The sequence below is a fragment of the Podarcis liolepis genome (assembly GCF_965112155.1).
Source record: "Podarcis liolepis genome assembly, chromosome: 17".
Taxonomy (NCBI): Eukaryota; Metazoa; Chordata; class Lepidosauria; order Squamata; family Lacertidae; genus Podarcis; species Podarcis liolepis.
The window spans coordinates 30820644-30842232 of NC_139571.1; the positions used below are offsets into that span (position 1 = coordinate 30820644).

Genomic DNA, 21589 nt, shown 5'->3' on the forward strand with positions numbered 1-21589 from the left:
GCTGAGTTCCTTAAGAATGGATCGGTTTGATCTTCTTGCAGTCCATGGGACTCTCAAGAGTCTACTCCAGAACCATAATTCAAAAGTATCAATTCTTCGGCGATCAGCCTTCTTTATGGTCCAAAGCAATAACCATCCATAAACCAGGGTGCCATGCCATAGCCATGTTTTTCTCTGTTCCTGAAAGGCAAAACACATCTGCATGTGTCCCACGCAGACAGCAGGTTTGCAAAGATAATCACAGGGTTTATAGGGGAGTGGGGGTAGATGGATACTTAATTGTGCCAGTTGTTTCATAATTAAAGCAGCTGGACATACGATAGGGGGGGGCAGGACATAAAGCATAATTGTAGATGACAAGCAAATTGAATCGATAGCAATGAACTGTGTCTATGTTGTAAAGTGCACATGCAGATCTAGTGTTGCGGATAAGTCTCCCCAACACAGAATGCCCACATCTGGAAGGCAGCAAAATCCACAAAAGATAAAGGGAACCATTTCACACATTCCCTAATGAATATACAACTTGCTCTCTGATTATATATTTATTGGATTTGACAGTCTAATCAAGCAAGCAAGCTTCAAAGTACTGCAACCTGCATTGGTAAAAGCTGATGTACTGTTTCGGCAATTTTTATAACTACGAAGGTACACAACAGTATACCAATAAAAAATTAAAAATCATATTATAAATCAGTATTATGCCTCCCTAATTGGCATTATTGGGAAGGGCTGCCCGGCATGACTTAAAAAAAATACCGGCAATACATCTTTTAATTGGCTTACATTAGATTGTGACATTGTACTACAGCTCTAAAAATTGGGTGTCAAAAAACCTTTCCTGTTGCTCTCATTCCTGAGTAGGAGTTCTGGTTTACTTTTATTTATTTTATCCTGTTTCTGTGCCGCCTGATAACCAGGTTTCCAGGGCAGCTTACAATTACAGAGCGGCATTGCTTGCTGTCTTGCTATATATATAAGCTCTGATCCTATGCATGCTTAAGGACTTGGTGAGACTTACATCTGAAGAAATATGTATGGAGTAGATGTATTTGTGAGGGGATCTCCCTTTCTGTTATTCAAAACCTGTACTTGCATTTTCTACTGCATTAATAAACTGGCTGAGACTGAGGTGACTTGTAGGTCAGCAACATCTGCAGGGCACCATGTTGGCTACTGCTGCTCTGTTGTGTGCCTTTGGTTACTACTACTACAAATAAGAATAAGAATAAGAATAATAAATTTATATGCCACCCATGTGAATGGGTTGCCCCAGCCACTCTGGGCAGCTTCTAGCAAATTTTTTGTTTTGTTTTGTTGTTGTCTTAACATCTTTATTGAAAGTTCAAAAAGTACATAATTATATGTGCCCTAAACATGGTGAGACGTAAATAAAAGAGAGAGAAAGAAAAAGAGAAACAGAACCAGTGTAGAAAGGAAAATAAAGGGGGGAGGGGGAAACCCCCAAATTGTATAATTTAGAAGGTTGTTATTGTACTTCACCAGATCTTAAGAATGTATTCCAAATATCACTGAGTTTGTCCATGGCAAGTGTGCATTTATATGCAAGTTGTTCATATGTTGCGAGCTCGTATAAGTCTTCAATCCAATTGTTGAAGCTTCCAGCAAATTATAAAACCACAGCAAGACGTCACACGTTAAAAGATTTCCCTATGCAGGGCTGCCTTCAGACGTCTTCTAAATGTCAGATAGTTGTTTATTTCTTTGACATCTGACAGGAGGGCGTTCCACAGGGCGGGTGCCACCACCAAGAAGGCCCTCTGTCTGGTTCTCTGTAGCATCACTTCTCACAGAGAGGGAACTACCAGAAGACCCTCAGAATTGGATCTCCATGTCCAGGCTGAATGATGGAGGTGGGTGCACTCCTTCAGGTATACGACCCCCAAGTAAGACTGCTAATGAAATCCACTGAGCAATTTACATATACTTATCAATTCCTCTCTGTGCTGCTTTGAATCTCTGCCTCTCCATATTAGTTTTCTGCTGTTGCCCTCTTTTTCTCCTGATGATTTATACCCCAGCTTCAAGGTGGTGTCAATGTTTCTCCCCCTCATTTAATCCCCACAATCCTGTGAGGCAGGGACTGGCCCAAAGTCACCCAGTGAGCTTCAGGGCTGAGTGGGGATTCAAACCCCAGTCTCCCAGGTCCTAGTCCAGTGCTCTAACCACTACACCACGGTAGCTCTCCAATGCACAGAATTAGTGCAGAATTTGGGTCACCTTAGCACAGAAGGTTTAGTTACTTTTTTTAGCCACAGCCATTCGTACAGCTGTCCCCTAACTTCACCAGTCAAACAATGAGTGCTTAGCATTTGTTTCTAACCCCCCTCCCTTTTATTTAGAAAAAATGTGTTCTGTGTCGTCAATGCAATTTAGTTTTACCCAAATGCAAACCATTACATGTCTGCGCAAGTTACTTTTTTATGCTTTGTAGTCAGCACATTGCAATAATAAAAGTCATGCCAGTGTTGAGTCTTTTGCGGACTGGATCCTTAAACGACAACAACAACAAAAATCAGCTTCTTAATTTTATGGAGTCGCAAAAAAATAAATAAAAAGACTCTAGATCTCAAAGGTTCCTTGAGACGTTGACAGCAATTAACCGTCTATAAACAGAACCATGTGGAAGAGTCTGATGAGGATGATGTCAGCGCTGGCAGTATCCTTCCAGAACTACAAAGTCATTGTGAGTGATGGTTGGATTTGGTAATTATGCAGATATGATCCTCATTGAAGTCAATGGGAAGGACTTTATTTCCTTGGGCTTCAGTTGGAATTGTGGGTGGCTGGGATCAAATTCTGGCAAGAATTGCATGCCATTCATAGGCCACACACAAGCCCAGAGACGGAGACAGTTCTGTGATTATTAGGGCATCTCGGCACCACACATTTACACACATTAACTGCTAAGGTGTGACTAATCCACACCTAAAATCCATCTGCTCCTCCTGCAATGCATGCTGTACTTCTTTTTCACCGGGGATAAGGACACTATGAGTCTTCATGTGTCTGCGGCTCTCTTCATCCCTGAACATTGGCCAAACTGGCTGGAACTTTTGCTTCGAACAAAGAACCAGCAGCAACATGTTGCAGTGTGGAACGATCTGATTCAGAGTTTAAAAAATTCAAAAAACATTTATCCAAACGTTACAATGCAGTTACAATACAATATACTTTCAATCAATATATCCCCTCCACAGACACCTCTGTGATGATGGTGGCATTAAAATATCCTGTTCTTCTTCAATAAAAGAGAAAGGGGGGGACCAGAGAAAAAGGGGGATTATTCAGAGTTGTTGTTTTTAGATTACTTTGTCCTTTTTCAGAAAAGTGAAATTCAAAGCAACCCACAGAAATCTTGTTGTTGTTCTTGACTTCCATCTGTCTCGAGACACAATGGAGTGCATCTCTGGTGGGGGGGGGTCAAACTGCTGCATTAGCAGCACCTAAATGACCTACTCAGGGCACAAGCCTGGGCAGAGTATATGGAGGACCTGGGTTGCCTAGGTCAGTGTTCCCCAACCTTGGGCCTCCAGCTGTTTTTGGACTACAACTCCCATCATCCCTCGCTAGCAAGATCAGTGGTCAAGGATGATGGGGATTGTAGTCCAAAAACAGCTGGAGGCCCAAGGTTGGGGAACACTGGCCTAGGTGACAAGACCCCCCCCCCTCGGTCTCATTGTTCTAGTCCAAAGGAACGCACAGCAATACATTGGGCACCAGCTTGGCTACAGAAGTTAGTATCCAAACAAACCCCTGTGTTGCAAAGAGAATGCCAACAATGTCTTGGCAACATGATGACCATATACATACATAATAGACAATCTTTATAGAATTCCTTCAAATCATAAAAAGGACAAAATGAAATCTTTAGTCTCAAAGTCTCTGAAAATCTTTAAATGAAGTGAGGTACCAAGCTTTGTACGGTGGAAGACAAGCTGTGACTACATTATTACATGAGCACTGTTCCACAGCATTTGATATTTTCATTTATATACATTCATTTGAAATAAGATGGGTTTGTGAAGCATTCTATATCCACCCACCACGCTGATGAAGAATTCTACGGAACAGTAGTCAATATCCGGAACTACTGTTCAGTGTTGGACATCATTGTTGAATACACAAAGCTTCACAGCTTGTCTTCAACCGTACAAAGTTTGGTACCTCACTTCCTTTAAAGATTTTCAGAGACGTTGTTGGCCACAGAAGTTGCCAGAAGGAGACACCACCCAACCGTCCTTTGGGACTCCACTCAGGTTTTGTGTAGGATTTACTCCTCATCCTTCTTCTGAAGATATCCCACAAGGCAGGAGGTTTAGGATCAGAGCTTCCCTTCTCCTAGATGGGCTACCTTCCCAGGTTGACAAGTCTCATCTGCCCTTCACTTCACTCTTCATCATGTGCAGAACCAGCCTTCTTGAGCGTTGGACCCACTATTGGTCTCGCCCGTTCACAGGAATTTAGGAAGGTACCTTAAATCCAGTCAAATTGTAATAGGTCAGTATACACAGGCTGGCAGCTGGCACTCCATAAGTCTTCCTCAGCCCTACTACAAGACCCCAGGAGTTGAAACTGGGATATTTTGCATGAAAAAGCATGGGCTCTGCCTCTGAGCTAAGAGTTATCCCCTAACAAACTGCATATGCTGGATCAAGTTACTAGTGTAAGAGAATTATACATATTTCCCTTGTAAAAACATGACTATAGCTTTGTGCTCCCAAAGTAACATGCATGCCAGGTAAAACTGAGACACCTGTCTGTCTATTTCTGCAGCAAAACCAGAGAAGCCCAGTAAAAATAATGAAGTTTTTCAATGCAGAAATAAGTGCATTGAAATAAGTGATCATTTGTCGATGGGGGGCATGGAGGGGGGGGGGAGAGAGAAGCCGTGAGCTTCCATATGAATAAATTTACATGCAGCAAAGATCTCCTTGAAACCAATAAGACTGAAATGTGACGGATTTGGACTTTTTCCATGCACCAGATTACTTGTGTGCATAATTGCTTGCAGGAATTGGTCTTCTGGAAGGACTTTAAAAATACACTTGGTAAATTAAAAGCACAACTCTAATTGGAAGTTAGTATATAGTTACTCCCAATACGGCATTCTTCTAAACGTTTGAAAATTCGTATTTATATTAAGATGGACACTGCATATAAAGGCTGCCAGACAGTAAATGGGAACCATCAAATGAGTGACTTGGTGCCTTCTCCCCAAAACACTATATCCAATAAGCATCAACCACATTAATAATCTGAAGCTTTTTTCGAGCTGCTTTCCTTTAGCTTGCAGAAACAGACCACTCTTTGGCACTAAAGTACATGTTTTTTCTCAACGATTTATCTTTAAAAACTACAGTATAGACCATCCACTTTCCAGTATATAGGATGATACATCAGGTTTGTGAAGAACCAAGTTAGATAATTAAAGCAGACAGGAAACCAACAAGTGCTTTTAGGAAGACCATCTAGTCAGGCTCTTTAAAGAAATAATTATGGTTGCGTTTTACTCGTCACCTTTAATGGTGAAAATAAAATAAAATAAACCATAGGAAAGACATATCCGCTGCACAAGTTGCAGAGTTTTCACTGAAAATGTCAAAACAATTACCAAGTATAGTCTTTCACATTTCAAATCCATGTGTTTGCTACTGTACTTTCAACAGCCTGTTCGATTGTTGGGAAAACACCCTTTTAGATAAGTAAGCAATGACAGACCACTTCTTTTTCTTTCTTTCTTTTTAGGAAAAGGCTTTATGGTGGATGCTTTAGATCATACTGAACAGCTGCAAAAAACCTGTTTGTTGTGTGCAACATTTCTTTCCCTTGCCTTCCTTGAGCAATGTCTTATTATTGTGTCTTTTCTGTCTTACCCATGGAACACCCAGGTAGTCACTACAGATGAGGCTGTGTGTCTGAGCTCTTTTGAATTATGGTGCTGGAGGAGACTCCTGAGAGTCCCATGGACTGCAAGAAGATCAAACCTATCCATTCTTAAGGAAATCATCCCTGAGTGCTCACTGGAAGGACAGGTCCTGAAGCTGAGGCTCCAATACTTTGGCCACCTCATGAGAAGAGAAGATTCCCTGGGAAAGACCCTGATGTTGGGAAAGATGGAGGGCACAAGGAGAAGGGGACGGCAGAGGACAAGATGGTTGGACAGTGTTCTCGAAGCTACCAGCATGAGTCTGACCAAACTGCAGGAGGCAGTGGAAGAGAGAAGTGCCTGGCGTGCTCTGGTCCATGGGGTCACAAAGAGTCGGACACGACTAAACAACTAAACAACAACAATCTGAGCTCACCGCTCGCAGTGTGTTACAATTCCCAGGAACACTTAACAAACTGCAGCACCCATAATCATTACAACCTCACATGTTGGTGTGATCATATTGTTTGCTGTTTGAATTTATCTTTTTTTTATTGTAAAGGAAGTCCATTGCAATCGACTGCAATGTAGTATTACATATATTTGATAAGATGCAGTCTTAATTTTCATTTTAATTTGGTTTTCGTTTATATTGTTGTTATTGCAAACTGCCTTAAGAGCCTGGTTGGTTAGAAGATGGTTTATATCCATTCAGAAATGAATGGAACAAAATGAAATCAGTGCCATTAATGTCTAGCATGGGTTTCTAGCCCTGTGTTCCTAGCACCACATGCCTCATGGCACAATCCTAACCACATCTACTCAGAAGTACCATAAATCATACTGAATTCAATGAGTCTTACGATCTGGTAAATGAGAATTAGCTGTGACTTGCTTGTCCAATGGACGTCAACAGAACAGACATTATTCGTTTAATACTCAGGCCTCTGTCAGGTTTTTAAGCTGCAGACTAAATATGGCCAGGACATCACGCTGCAGTTTTTGTAAGCAAGTGAGTATGGCTGCTAAACTTGAACCCTTTATGTCATGAGGAGGACCTAACAGTCCAACTATTGTTTTCTAGCATTAAGACCAAGTGGCGATCAGCCTTGGATAATATGGAAATACAGAGATGTTTGCTTTTTGTAAAAGAGCAAATGAAGAACTTGTTGAACATAGCTTGCTCATTGTAGAAAGCTGCCCTCGGTTAGGAGATGATCCTCCCCGTGGCTGCTTTGATAAGGTCCTGTTTATCAGATATTTGTGATTTCTGGCGGGTCTTAGGTGGAGTCTCACCTTAAGACCGCTACCAGAGGCAACTAGGCTAGAGTCTCATCAAAATTTGGGGAGAATCTCCCAGTCTTTCTTCAGTGGAGCAATCTATGGTTACCCATAGCAATAGTTATAAGCATTCTGGAGCAAGCGCACTGCAGTTTTCGTATGGTGAGTATGCTGTTCATGCACATAGTGTTATATACTGAAGTTCTCACCCTGGGCCAGCAGGGGGATACTGTAGATAGTTATGCAAATGAAGGATCGAAAAGTGACGTTCAGTGATTGGATAGTTTTAGAATGTTGCAACAGTTACAATTGTTCTGGAGCTCTATATAAGCAGGCTGACTGAGCTCCTCAGTTAGTTCTGTTCCAGCTTACAAAATAAAGAGCTGCTTTGGAGAAATCGCTGTGTCGTCTGCTATGTCAACCCACAACTTAACACATACCACGTTGCAGCATGTGGGGGGATGGGTGGGGAAAGGTGGGTCTTCAATTTCAAGAGATTTCATTCTAAAATGGCACCCATGTAGGTGCTCTGTGGTGGAACTGTGTGGGTAGAGTTCTCACCGTAAGGTTTGTGACATGGAAATTAATCTTTCCTGACATTTAAATTTGCCTCTTACTTTGGGTGAAATAACTTTGCATCAATGTGCCCAATGTAACAGAAAACACAGCATTTTCATGGTGACTTGATCTATCTATCTATTTTTAATTAACCCTAGAAGTGCCAGAGACAGTAGAATACATGTAAATCTCTCCAGGATTTGGTTCTGCACTATTGTAGTCATCCGGCAGTAACCAATGAGATTACTTACCTAATAATATCATAAGAAGAATTTGGCCCAAATGTCTCATTGAGTGGCAGCCAAAGGAAAAAATTCTTCTGATATCTTGGGACCGTATCTTGTTGCAATTATTGGCAGGTCTCACCATGACATTTTGGCAATATTTTTTTTCTATCTTGTTGAAGCAAAAGCAAAGATGTTTTTATGTAACCCAGTGGAGTTGTTCATGCCTCTTCTGTGAATTTTGAAACTTTTGTTATTTGAACTATTATTTCCTTTCTTCCCTTAGTTTTATACACAATAATATTCACATTAAGACTACCTTTAATTAAAACTCTCAAACATTTAATTCTGCTAAACATGAGTTTTGGATGATAAAATAAGGAATGATCAGAAGGTATACTGAAGGAAAACGAATGCTAAAACCCCAAAGTATACTGTCTTGTTCCATTTAGGCCCCAGGATTTTATTAGGCGTGCTTTTTGTCGTGCATTTCTCACAGGATATTCACTTTTGATAACTTTTTTCTGCTTCTAAATCTTAAGTTCCCTTTCCACAGTGTCCTTAGACTATTTACATAAAATTCCAGGTGTTTTCAGTGCAAACACTGCAGTCAGGTATATGTTCATGCTATTTTATCATAGATTAGAGCCAGTCGAAACATAAGACCATATAGAAGAATCTACCAAATTGTGGTTCTGTTGTGGTATTTAACACAGAATTCTGAATATACTCAGCATTCAGCCATGATGGCACAGATAGAGGAAAGCCAATTTAGGGAGGATATTGGAGGGTTTGAATATCCAGAATACCATGGGAATTATATTCTGCACCCCTTCAAAGAACTCTAAATGACTGTACCCTGGAACAATTGGTCACAGAACCAACCAGAGGGGCAGCAACCTCTTGACTTAACATCAAGTGGTGCCCAGGACTTGGGGCAAGTTGTAAGTGTTGTTGAACCAACTGGGAGCAATGGGAATAGTGCTATTAAATATAAAGACAAATGGCCAACTGCTAAGAAAATCCAGCAGCCACATTTGACCTCAAAAGAGGAAACTTCCCCAAAGTGAGAGAATTGGTAAAAAGGAACTTGAAAGGCAAAGTTGAGAGGGTCAAATCACTGCGCTCATTTTGAAACATGTCTTTTACACAAGAGCTCCTATGACAGAGAGGCAAGGATATTCTGTTTTCCAAGTTCATGTTTACTTCTGGATTTCACTATTTCCTGTGTTGTTGCAGCTTGCCACAGAAATAATGTATACTTTAGGAGTATAACTTTTTAATACACCAGCTCAGCCCAGACATTATATCAGTTCAGCTATACTCCTTAAATATTGTCCCTTATTAAGTAGCAAAACAAGAAAGAGGGTTTTCAGCAGTCCATAAAAGAGATATCAATAATTGTTCTGATAAACCATTTTAAAGTCTCTCCTTTTCCATTGTAAAAACAGAAGGACAATACAGAAGTATTAATAAGTAATCCATAAACTGAATTACCAGCATCAAACTAAATTAAGCCTCCACAACAGCATAGTAGTTTCTAGGCAACCCAGATTATGTAACGGGAATCTATCACACCGGAAATTCTAAGTAATATTTTAGAACAGCAAACTGCCCACTCAATCTGATTAAGAAATGCTTTGATCAGTCACATCAATGGTTCATCTAGTCCAGCATTTTGTTTGCAGCTATAGCTTCCCGTGGAAACTGACAATCAGGCCTTCGCCCTGCTGTTTGCTCCTACATTCTGGTACTCTGGTACCTATCGTGGCTAATAGGTGCTGATAGAAGCTGTCTTCCATGAGTGGGGTTGTTTTAGGATGTTAAACCACAGTGTGATTTGTACCGAAAAGCTCTCCTGAACGGCAGACAGCTATAAGGACATGTGAAGAGTTCACCATATGGATTGGTACCATGGAAATTCTCCATAAGCTGCGCCAACAACGCATAGAAAAGAATTGCACCGGGGCCAGCCCATCTATGAGGCAGACTGAGGCAGCTGCCTCAGGCGGTGAAATCCAAGGTCCCTCTGTTACTGAAGAAGCAAAGAAAAGTGGCCATTTCCAGGGTTTGGAGAGATCACGTGAGAATCCCGCAGGGTGATCTCATGAGGTTCTTGCCAGATCTTGCCAGGACCTGGAAGCCGCAGCAGCACAGTTTGGGAAAGGAAGGCTTCGGCAGGGGTGGCAAGGAGGGTTGGTGGCACATGGAAGCATGAACACCGGGCAGCACCTTCGCATTTCGCCACAGGTGGCGAAGTGGGCTGGGCCGCCCCTGGTTCGCGCTACTGTGAAGACTACTTTTGCAATTCTGCTGATTCATATGGTGAGCCTGTGTGCGCATTATGGCAGATGTGTGCATTCTCTGCCACATAGGAAGAGGTTTGGCACCAATCCTGTCTCTTCCTTAGCCTTTATACTCCTTGAATAAGAATGGAAGTCTCTCGTTTGAGGCAGAGACTGTCCCTGCTGTGTGTTTACTTAGCTAAACTGGAGTTGCTCATATATATTACCTCAGTGAACACATCTCTCCCCCCCCCCCCTTTTTGCTCCCGGAATCTTAATGTGACTTTCTCTTTTCTGTTCCTCTTTCACCTAGCCTTCCTATCGCCCGATCTTTTTTTAGCTCGTTCCATTTTACTGCTGTGGGGAAGCTAATTCAAACAAGCGAGTCTGCACTTACTTTGTTTAAAAGCAATGTGGTTTGTGGTCATTCTGATCTTTGTGAATGCCACATTTATAGGACAACTACTGAGAAATCTGCGTCCCCCACGCTTACAAGTTTAGCCCTGGCCTGACAGTTAATTTGTTCCAATTGAATGTCACCACGGTGCTCTGTCATTGTAAATTCCGTCAGAATGAAACCTCAGTGTACTTTGTTCAAAGTAGTCCTATCGACTTCCATGGGATGGATTTGAAGTAATGGGCTTGAGGCTCCCAGGACATAAACTGGCCCCATTCCATTGAGGTTTCGGAACATATGTTATTAATCTTGACTTTTATTTCACAGTAGTTTGTGAAGGCCACAAAATAAGATCCAAATTAGTCCATTTTAGCAGTCTAAAAATACATATTGTGATCATATATGTATTGTGACTATGCATTGTGACTATCCAAATAACAGCTTCAACAAGCCTTTGAAATACTGCAAAAATACAAAAAGAATACCCTCAAGGTCAATGGCAAAATCTTACCTTGTGGTATCAAAAGTTGCCTAACCATGTCCAAAAAATATAGTTCTTACTAGGAGAGCTAGATGTGCACAGCTTTGCTGCACTGTGTTATATCAAGGCAGAGTTAACACAAAACACACAGTTAATCTGAAGTTTCAGATAATGTAGTTCTGGCTACAGAGATTGCATTTAACTTCTAATCTTCAAATATCCACTTGCTGAACAATGTGGTTGTTTGGAGCTGTGCCACTGGGAGGGTCTCTGTTGGTTCAGCCTGACAGGAAGTGTGCATAGTCAAGCCAGAGTTAACACAGGCACACCTGGACTGGAGTGGCAATGACCCAGCCCAACCTCAACTGCTGAATAAGGGAGAGAAGAGAACAGCGAGAGGCTGGAGGAAGCAGCAGATCTGGGAGCAGAGAGCAGCCGAGCTATGAAGGATGTGGCCGTTGCATACTCAAAAGCTTTGGAGCTTGTCCTCAGCAGTGGCATCTCCTTAGAGAGCCCTGCCATCCCATTCAAAGGGATGATACAGTGGTACCTCAGGTTAAAAACTTAATTCGTTCCAGAGGTCTGTTCTTAAACTGAAACCATTCTTAACCTGAGGTACCACTTTAGCTAATGGGCCTCCCTCTGCTGCTGCCATTCCGCCACCACATGATTTCTGTTCTCATCCTGAGGTAAAGTTCTTAACTTGAGGTACTACTTCCGGGTTAGCGGAGTCTGTAACCCAAAGTGTCTGTAACCCGAGGTGTCTGTAACCCGAGGTACCACTGTACTGAAAAGGGCCACAGCCTGGGCTCTCAAAAAGGGAAAAGGGAATCCATTCCATTCTGACTCATTAACACTGTAGAAGCTGGACATTCTTTAAATACACACACACACACACACACACACACACACATATATATACTTTTCAAATTTATACATTTCACTAATTTTATACATTCCACTAATTTTACAATCATTTTAACATTTCAAAACTTGACTTCCTTCCCCCTCTTTCTGCGGTTCCTTAAATTTATTTTTAATGTCTTCTGAATATCCAAATTAACCTAATTCGCTCAATTATTCATCTTCTTTAAATATATACTCTTATGAAACTGCAGGTTATTACTATAATCTTGCCGGTGTTCTTATCTGTTTACAATTTGTTTGTAAATATTCATTAAACCATTTCCATTCTTTTACAAAAAGTTTGTTATCTTGATTTCTTGTTCTTCTGGTAAGTTTCGCCATTTCTGCATTTTCCATGAAATATGAAGCTGGACATCCCTGTAGTCTGGGAAAGCACCTTTTCTGAGACAATCCATTTCCGCATAGCAATGATATTGTAAGATCTCGGTGGTCATCACCAACTGAACAATATTTATTTACGGTAAATGTGAAGATGAACTTTAAGGTTCCGAATCCACCAGAGCATGTCTCCTGGACTGAGGTGCATGTATTGTAAAAATGCAAAGTTCATGGGCTTTACTCGAGAGTTAGGGAGTGACTGTTACAAAAGTCCCTTAATGCTTTAAATAAGGCTGGGCTCAGCACTCAGATCGTTGATGGAATTCCCTCAATTCATTGCTATCAGGTTCACTACACATGTGAAAAGCTGAACTCCCCTTTTATTTATCCCAGGTCTCATCCCCTACTCATTTGCCTACTCCATGCAGCAAAAAAGGTGATCGCTTGTCTAGCTCATGGACGGGAGAAACGTTGTTTGAGATTCTGCAGCACGGAAGTTGTATATCAGTTTACGCAAGAATGAAGATGTTAGACAATAAACATACTGGTCAGTGGAGCCGAGGAAGCAAAATGTTACCGACAAAAGCTGGCTTCTTTTCCTTCCTTTTCCGTTAATTTATTGTTTCTCAGTTACAGGTGAAATGAACTAACATTACACACAATCAAAGAACTAAACATCCAAAGATCTCCCTGCCACACTCCTCAGGTAAGTAAAGAAGGAACCACAAAATGAACTTATGCATTAAGAAAACAAGCCATAAAAATATCATTGCAGCCATATACTGCAGAATGTAGGAGGGACTAGCTTTTTTATTTGTAAACTGAATGAGGAGACACCATTCTGCAGGCATTGTATCTTGCTTCTTTTCTCCCCTCGCAGCATGTTGTTTTTGTGTCAGTTTCTCAGTGAGTGCTACCTCCCAGATCGTGTTGTAATCCGAGCCTGTATTGTAAGCAGTCAATGTCCCTTCAGTGCTAGGACTTGCAGTGTGGGCAAGAATTGACCATGCAGACTCCAGCATTTTTGCACAAGTTTTCAATGGTTTGTGATTAGTTCCATCCTTCTACATACCCTGAGATTGTTGCAGCTGAGATTCCATTAGGTAAAGGTAAAGGGATCCCTGACTGTTAGGTCCAGTCGCAGACGACTCTGGGTTTGCGGCGCTCATCTCGCTTTACTGGCCGAGGGAACCGGCGTACAGCTTCCAGGTCATGTGGCCAGCATGACTAAGCTGCTTCTGACGAACCAGAGCAGCGCACGGAAACGCTATTTACCTTCCTGCTGGAGCGGAACCTATTTATCTACTTGCACTGGCGTGCTTTCGAACTGCTAGGTTGGATGGAGCAGGGACCGCGCAAAGGGAGGAATCCCCATCGAGGGGATTGGAACCGCCGACCTTCTGATCAGCAAGCCCAAGAAGCTCTGTGGTTTAACCCACAGCGCCACCCGTGCTGAATTAATTAATTCCATTAATTCTTAGTTAAAATTTAAAATGCACACTCTCCCCTTCTAAGTGAGAGTTTTCCTTTAACGAGGAGAGGGGTTTTTTTGTTTTGTTTTTTAAATCCTTTTAAAACAACCTCAGGCACCTCTCCCGAGCATTAATTTCCTGGAGCCTACACAAGGAAAGACCACACTTTGGCAGTTTCTGAAAATGGGTCTCAAGGAAAGAATAACTATGATGTTTTATCCTTCTTTTTTGGTGGATTTCTGCCATGTTTGGATATAAGATCAGTCCTCCCTGTGTTATTTCCTTCCACAAGCCAGCCCAACACCTCATCCCACATTTGGAAAGCCTTTATCGAAAATCAGGAAGGGCAGATTTTTCAGATTCTTGTCATGTTGGGTGTGGCTGAACATGAAGATTTAGCAGCGGGGAGGAGCAATTTTGGGGAATATGAGCCTATTAGAAAAGGGGGGGATTCTTCCTGCTCTGTAGTCTAAAGTCATGTGGACAAAGACAAATAGACAAGGACTAAGCAGATATAAGAGTGTAAGCAGGCCTCCTATAGTGCAGAATCCCAAATAGTGGCTCCATTAGGTGCAAACTTTGGAGCCAAATTCCAGTGCGCTGCAGCCTGGGTGGGGCGATGGTGATGGAGCAAGGAGCAGTTTATAAAGGGCAACATCAATCCAGAAGCATTCTGGAGAAGTGAACCAGCCGGGCTGGAAATAGACACTCCTAGCCACTGAGGTCACGCAGCATCAGGTGTCAGAAGATCTCACCCACCACAGTAGGTAGCCAGAAATGGATAAGACAAGGAAAGTTCTTACCAATGCTTTTTATTCAGGATTCACAGAGAGAGGCTTAGAAATGCAGCCTCTTGGAGTAATGGTGTTGCTCCGAGTGAAACCCCACCCCCTCAGTCTCTCCCATTTTGTGTCATTACTACGGTGGCTGAGCTGTGACTCTGAGCTCTCTACTCTCCTACTTTCAATGCCTGCCAGGTTCTGGGAGGGGGGGTCTGGAGTGCTTTCTAAAGACACTGTGTCCATTAGCTGTCCCCCCTCTGGTGCTGCTTCTTCCTCCTCTCCCATTATTTCCCAGCTTTCCCCCACATCAGCCTCTGAGCTGTAACCTTCCTCAAACTCCTGTTGTAATCTGTCCTTGGTATGCCTCCCCCCCCCCTTCTCAGTTTGATTCCCTGGCACCATATTTGTATAAATTAACTACCCCAAAATACAGGGCAGATTGGATGTGATGCCATCTGCTGTACTTGAGGGCAGATACCAAAAGATTCCAACTGAGAAGCGACTCTGCCCATGTGGAGGTGGCAATCTGGAAACAGTGGCTCGTGTTCTCCTGTCTTGTCCCCTTTATAAAGATCTGAGGAATGAGCTCATCACCCCACTCTTACTTACCATCCCAGGCCGCCCATCTGTGGCCACATTGTTCTTTCTTTTATCAGATCAAAATGATCAGACGACAGCAAAGGTTGCTAGGTTTATCTAGGGTGCAATGAGATTAAGGGCCACTATCTGAATGATAATCTTGGTCATCTGATTGTCCTTTTTACCCTTTGTTGTCTTTTTAATTCTATATATTGCTTGCTTTATGTTGCTATGGCCGTTGGCTAATGCGAATAAAGTTTATCTATCCTGTTGTAATTCTGAACTGTCTCCTTCTTCTTTGGAAGGGTCAGGCTGGGGAAGCAGTCTCCACCATTCCTCCTCTGGCCAGTCCCTGACACCCGATCTTCCAGTGACAATGTACAAACCCCACACTGCCTCCCAAGCTATAAACCTGTCCCTCCCCAGGGAGTTCACCCCAATAAAGACCGGGCCATCTTCCCACTTCCCAGACTCAAGAACTGGGAATACAAAACTCCTTTGTCTTTTCAGGTTTCAATTTACAGGCCCATCTCCAAGCATTGTTCTGGTACCTCAACTGCTTCTCCCAATTCAGATGGAAGAGAGAGAAAGAGGTAAATGTCATTCATATTTCCGGCACATCATTCCCAATCTCCTGATGACAATTAATAAAGACACACTTTTTAAATGAAAGTGAATTGCTGTTTTGGGGTCAATGGCTTCACCATTTGTGGAACTGACTGTATGTTCCCTAAGTACAGTGGTGCCTCGCAAGACGAAATTAATCCGTTCCGCGAGTCTCTTCGTCTAGCGGTTTTTTCGTCTTGCGAAGCAACCCTATTAGCGGTTTAGCGGATTAGCGCTATCAGCGGTTTAGCGGCTATTAAAGGCTTAACGGCTATTAAAGGATTAGCGGCTAAAAGCCTATTAGCAGCTTAGCGGCTTAGAAAAAGGGGGGGAAGCGGGGGGAAATCGGAACACTTGCAAGACGTTTTCGTCTTGCAAAGCAAGCCCATAGGGAAAATCGTCTTGCGAAGCAGCTCAAAAACGGAAAACCCTTTCGTCTAGTGGGTTTTCTGTCTTGCGAGGCATTCGTATTGCGGGGCACCACTGTAGTTGAAGAACTACAACTGAAGTTGAAGAAAAAAATTCCCTAGTAAGTGGCCTTCGGGTTGCAGACCATGCAAGATGATTTCAAGTTTACATTTTGATTTTAGTTTTTTTCCACAGCTACACCTTAAGGCTGGCCAGTGTTCTCTGGACGTCTGCATCATGCTAAATAATCATCCCCCCCACCCCCGTTTTATTCACACTGAATTACATTTGATGTGCTAACTTCCTGCTCATCTAGATACCGCATAAGCATCTGCCCAATTTGATTAGCAGGATTATGTGAAAAGCAGATCGTGCTAGAAATTACTAGTACGCATAATATAATGCCAGAGAGATTATGCATGCTTATGTATACACAAGCACACATGTGTACGTTCATATCTGTGAGGCAGAAATGTGAATTATTCATTTATTTGAATTAGGGCAGCCCTGCTCAGTGTCTAACCCAGAAAGACAAATGCGGCTCACGAGCCAATTACCAAGGAAGATTTAGTTCTCCTGAACTGCAGCAGAATCTGTTTCACACAGTATGTGGAGTTGTTTATTTTACTGAGTTTTACTGGCAGGGCTCATGCCTGTTGCATTCTTCTCAAGCCACTGGCCACCTCGAGGGCAGCATGAGAAGGACACAACAGCTCACGGGCCCTGCCAGTCTTGTGGGCTGGCAAGGTGTCGTGAAGAATGCATCCTCCCCAAAAACTGTGCCCGAGGCAACCCCCCCAACCCCGCCCCACCCTCTGCCTGTTGGCCCTAAAGTGTGGAGAATAAGATTCCTCTTCCACAAACGAGACAAAGAACAGCTGTACTTCTGATATCTCTTTTCATCAGCAAGCCCCACCCTTGCGGTGTGCTCCCTAGAGATGTCTATGTGGTCTCTGACAGTGACCTTCAGCAGAAACATCTTGGCAGCAACGACAGAGGTGTCGACGGCCAGATTATTAAGGGAATAGAAAGGGAGCAATTTGGAGCATGAGGCGGCATTAATTGTCTGGCGCTGCGCAGAAAAGGGCAAACTGGACTTGACTCACCCAGAGGGTGTGTTTCGGATCGGGGACATCATGACTGAATCCCAAGGAAAGTGGCAGATGGATGGGGAAAGGACCCTGAATGAGAGGAGGGGAAGTGGAGTTTTTATTATTTCGCTATGTACTTATTATTAGTATTAAAATTATATTTATATAACTGTTCTGACCAGGGCCAGATTTAGTTTGATGAGGCCCTAAGGTACTAAAGGTAATGGGGCCCTTTATATGTCCAGCTGTCCTTTGTCAACAACAATTTGTCACTGTTTTTTGTGTTGAATATATGCTATATGGTAATTTATGGACCTAATAGGTATCTAAAGCCATTTGCACATAACAAAATATGTATTTTATCAAAGTAATTGTTGAACTGAAACACAATTAAGAAGAAGTATATTAATAGTGAAGTACAATTAAGAAGTATATTAATAGTGAAATAATTATTAAGTTCTAACTGTATGTAGGTTTTATTTTAATTGTTTTTTGTCTTATAATTTGGAAATGTACATCCAGGGGTTTTTTTCTTTACATTTTTTGGGGGCCCCCAAGAGAGTGGAGCCCTAAGCTATAGCTTGTTTAGCTTATACGTAAATCCGGCACCAGTTTTGACTTTTATGCGGCAGCTAGAGTGGTGACTGAGAGTGGCCACTGGGACCTAAAGGATCTTCACAGGATCTCAGTATGTTTCTGAGCACAATTCAAAGTGTTGGTACTGACCTTTAAAGCAGTGTTTCCCAACCTTTTTTGGGCAAAGGCACACTTGTTTCATGAAAAAAATCTCGAGGCACACCACCACTACAGCCCTGTGACGTCAGCGCGCAGCGTCATGCCGGGAGGGACATGAATTGCTAGCAAATTACATAATCACCTCCTTGAGGGCTGGCTCATCTTCTCTGAAGGCAGAACCCCATTAATTAACAGCACAGACTCACACCATAGCCAAGACGAGGGGGGAAAACCTCAGTCATGCACATGTGGGGACTAAATGAGGACGAAGACCGGGCAGAGAGCAGGGTTCAAATCACCCCACCTGGCCAGGACAATCCCTGGGTGCTCCCTTGGGCCACTCGCCTGACCCACCTCGCAGGGCTGTTGTTGCGAGGATAACACGGGGAGAACCACGCGCGCCCCCGGGAGCTCCTTGGAGGAGAAAGCGGGCGATGAATGCAATGCACGAAATATATGAGAGGCGACCAGGTTTTGCAGGTGAGGGGCCCCCGCCAGCCTCCGCTTCCAACACCCGGCGCAACGACGCCGAAGTTTCCCCCCGGGCTCGGCTCGGGGAGCAGCGCTGCTCCCTCCCGGCTCTCTCTGCCGCCCACTGGGGACCCCCCTCACCTGCCAAGTCCGGAGCGCCGGTGGAAGTTGCATGCATGCATGCATGGCGCCGCGTTGCCATTGCATTGCACTGCACTTCATGCAACGCCTGCACGCATGCATTGCCTTGCACGCCCGCCAAGGGGTCTCCCCGCGGTCCGATGCGTCCCCTCCAGCGCGGATGCAGCATTGCAAAAATAACACCCCCCCCCGACGCAGCCCTACCTGGGGGGCAGCCTCCGCCTCCGCCGCTCTGCCTCCGCGGGGATCCCCAGGCTCCATCCTGCGGGGGCGCAGGCAGGCTGCGCGGGGTCTGCGCGGAAGAGCCCCTGCCCGCCCGGCCGCCGCCGCGCTCATTCCATGGCCGGGAGAAGAGCGCTTCAAACAAAACGCCCGGCCCGCCAGGCCACGCTGGAAAACGTAGTTCGTGCACCCCGCGCGGGCGCGGAGCCCAAGGGCGAGGGGACTACGGATCCCGGCAGCCCCCGCGCCGTGGACGGAGGGGGAGAGGCCGGGTGCAGGGATGGAGGGACGGGTGGGCGAGCGAGTGAGTGAGTGGCAGCCGCCAAGCCTTGGCCGAGAGCCAGGAAGGGCCTCCCCGGAGGAGGAGGAGGGAGGTGCAGAGCGGGAGGGAGGGAGGGAACCCCAGGGGTCATCTAGTGACGGCGCCCCAATCGAAAATTTGACTTTAAAAAAAAAATCTTTCGAATTTTTTAATTTTTCCCGCGGCACACCAGGCAACATCTCGCGGCACACTAGTGTGCCGCGGAACAGTGGTTGGGAAACACTGCTTTAAAGCCCTAAACAGCCTCAGCTCTGTATACATGAAGGAGTGTTTCCACCCCCATCGCTCATCCTGAACACTGAGGCCCATCTCCAGCGGTTTCCTCGCTGCAGGAAGTGACATTACAGGGAACCAGACAAGGGGCCTTCTCGGCAGTGGCTCCCTCCCTGTGGAATGCCCTCCCATCAGATTTCAAGGAGATAAAGAACTACACAACTTTTAGAAGACATCTGAAGGCAGTCCTGTATTGGGAACTGTTTAATGTTTGACATTTTATTGTTTGTTATATTTTGCTGGAAGCCACTCAGAGTGGCTGGGGAAACCCAGCAAAATGGGTAGGGTATAAATAAAATGATGATGGTGGTGGTGGTGTTGATGATGATGATGTATAGATATCCATGCTATGTATTGCCATTTGTGTTCTATGTTGTAAATTGTCCTGTAGTGTTTTGACAAAGGGCAGTACATAAATTTAATTATTGTTGCAACACCAATAGCAACAATTGGCTCTGTGCTTGCAAACCCCCAAAAGAAGCTGATAAGCTGTGGCAACTTCAACTATGTCAAGCATTGATTGTTTCCACCCTCTATTCCACTTCCAGTTATTTTTTTTATTCTGCATGTCGCACTATAATTTCCTCACTGCAAACAGAGAAGACCTTTTCAAAGTAGCTTGGGTGCAGAGGAAATGTTCCCAGTAAATGCAATCAAAATGCAATAAATGTATTCAAAACACTTTCGCAAAAATGCTGCACATTGATACGAAACAACTAATTGAAAGGCACAGAAGACTCAGAGAAGCTCTAATTAATGTTGCCGAGCCTTTTCAAACAAAGCAGCTAAGAGCAGAGTTTCACAATTTCCCTCTATGCAATCAGGCTTTATTTTGAGTGCTAGTGACACAATCATACTTCTATGAGAGCTCTATTATTTTACTATGTAGTGAGAGGAAAGAGCTGGCTTTCAGAGGCTTAAAATATTCCACTTTAAAATGAATCAGAGGCTGAGGAAACAGAAAAGGGAAGTGAGAGCGCTTCAGAACAGAACAGAACATGATAAAGCTGCCCAGAGGAAGACCTGGCACAAAGAGCTTGCTATAACAATAACTATGCATATTTCATTTTGCCTTTGCCGAGGAAGGTTAGATAGAATTAAACAGGGCTATTTTGCTAGAAGAAGAGTTGCCGGAACTCACCATGAACACCTCCCTAGTTCTCTTCGAATGGCAATTGCGCCCACCTGAGAGGTGCTGGAACTGAGTTCCAGCAAGTTCCGGCTGAAAAAAAGCACTGGAATTAAATATTATGCAGTGAGTGGCAAAAAGCAGCCAAGGGGGGGAGGGAATCAAAACTGCAAGGCATTGATCCAGATCATGAGGATGGATAGGTTTGATCAAATGGATAGGTTTGATCTTCTTGCAGTCCATGGGACTCTCAAGAATCTCCTATGGTGCTGGAGGAGACTCCCATGGACTTCAAGAAGATCAAACCTATCCATTCTTAAGGAAATCAACCCTGAGTGTTCACTGGAAGGACAGATCCTGAAGCTGAGGCTCCAGTACTTTGGCCACCTCATGAGAAGAGAAGACTCCCTGGAAAAGACCCTGATGTTGGGAAAGATCGAGGGCACAAGGAGAAGGGGACGACAGAGGACGAGATGGTTGGACAGTGTTCTTGAAGCTACCAGCATGAGTTTGACCAAACTGCGGGAGGCAGCGAAAGACAGGAGTGCCTGGTGTGCTCTGGTCCATGGGGTCACGAAGAGTTGGACACAACTAAACGACTAAACAACAACAACAACAACCTTGCAGATCCGTGAGACAAAAAGGGGTTCATGGAGAAGATTCTGTGGCCTAAGGAGTCACAAAAACATATACAACAGGCGAGGAGCAATTGTCCGGAGGACACAGAGAACAAGCATCTAATGCTTGGAGGACCAACTTTTTTGTCAGAGATCACTATAGTGCTTTAAAGGACCCAGCAAGACAGACCTTCAGTATTCAAATAGTACATGTGACTGGAAGGAAAAATATATGATATCACATTATTTACCTTCAAATACAGATTGGGATTTTTTCCTCCTCTCTGTTACCTTTGATATGTTGCTGTCCTCCTCCTACCTAACCCTGCCCCCAATAGCAAAGAAAACCCAGTACATGAGAGAAAAACTAAATTGTGACA

At 43.7% G+C, this 21589-nt stretch overlaps 2 long non-coding RNA genes across 2 annotated transcripts in view; both read right to left on the reverse strand.

The window, feature by feature from the left end:
* LOC310696297 overlaps window positions 1–21589 on the reverse strand; it is a 270070-nt gene that overhangs the window by 113948 nt on the left and 134533 nt on the right. The gene's annotated exons all lie outside the window — the stretch shown is intronic.
* The window catches only part of LOC310696294, a 96880-nt gene that overhangs the window by 419 nt on the left and 74872 nt on the right, over window positions 1–21589 (reverse strand). The window lies entirely within an intron of this gene.